Consider the following 1,529-nt stretch of genomic DNA (forward strand, 5'->3'; position numbering starts at 1 on the left):
GCTCTGTACGGTCTCGAGCAGGCTCCCAGAGCATGGTATGATCGCTTATCATACTTTCTTACTACCAATGGGTTTCATAGAGGTACAACAGATATTACTTTATTTTATCGAAAAATGAAGGATGATATCTTGCTTGTGAAAATTTATGTTGACGACATTATCTTTGGTGCGACTAATGTTTCAATGTGCAAAGAATTCGAGGTTTTGATGCTGAATGAATTTGAAATGAGCATGATGGGAGAGCTCACCTTCTTCTTAGGTCTACAGGTCAAGCAATCATCCGAAGGCATATTTATAAACCAATCAAAATATGTTCATGACCTCTTGAAGAAGTATAAGATGCTCGAAGCCTCTCCCATGAGGACCCCAATGGCTCCAGGCTAGAAGCTGAATAAGGACATCAACGGTCCACCTATAGAGTGCAAACTCTACAGAGGTATTATAGGATCCCTCTTATACTTAACTACAAGTAGGCCTGATATTATGTTTTCCACATGTATACGTGCCAGGTATCAGGCCAATCCAAAAGAATCACAACTAAGTGCAGTCAAGAGGATCCTGCGCTATTTAAAGAAGACACCAACGCTTGGACTATGGTACCCTCTGCATTCAAACATTGACCTAGTGGCATACACAGATTCAGACTATGGTGGATGTCAGATTGACAAAAAGAGCACCTCTGGGAGCTGCCAGTTCCTTGGAGGAAAACTTGTGAGATGGTCGTCAAAGAAATAGAATTGTGTTTCAACCTCCACCGCTGAAGCTGAATATGTGGCTGCTGCAAGTTGTTGTTCACAAGCTCTGTGGATGCAGACCCAACTACGCGATTACGGCTACTCTGTCAACAAAATCCCCATCCTCTGTGATTCAAAGAGTGCAATAGCAATCTCAGCCAATCCAGTTCAACACTTTAAGACAAAGCATATCGACATAAGGTACCATTTCCTTAAACATCAAGTTGAAGAAGGTAATGTCGAGTTATACTTTGTTAAATCTGAATTTCAATTGGCTGACCTCTTTACAAAAGCCCTGGATGAGAAAAGGTTTAATTTTATTGTTGAAAAAAATTGGAATGACATGTCCAGAATCCTAAGTTGTTGGTTGTCTTAATTCTTTATTCTTTTCTGTATATAGTTTTCTTTAAAATCTCTTTTTTTGAATATAATTTCATTTCATGAATAATCTTTTCACTTGCTTTCTTAGTTCAACAGGTTTTACCTAACAGAGATGTGCACGGTTTGAGGGGGAGTATATCTTTTAAAATGATAAAACCTTTTGAAGAAAAATGTTTTCAATCACATAAGTCTTTTCACAGAACCTCTGTGATCGCTTACAGAGGCTCTTTGAATGGAACTTCTGTAGACACTTCTTCTTAGGATTTTAAATGGTTTTTGTTTCTAGGGGGAGCCATGGAAGCTGGCTCAGAGGGGGAGTCTTGTTTGTCAAAATTAAACCACAGAAGGTGCCAAAACTTTTGAAGTGTCTTGTTCTCAGAGGTCAATTCATCAGAACCTCTGGCGCTTCTAACA

Source organism: Cynara cardunculus (genome assembly GCF_001531365.2).
Source record: "Cynara cardunculus var. scolymus isolate 2C chromosome LG 8, CcrdV1, whole genome shotgun sequence".
In the NCBI taxonomy this organism is placed as follows: domain Eukaryota; kingdom Viridiplantae; phylum Streptophyta; class Magnoliopsida; order Asterales; family Asteraceae; genus Cynara; species Cynara cardunculus.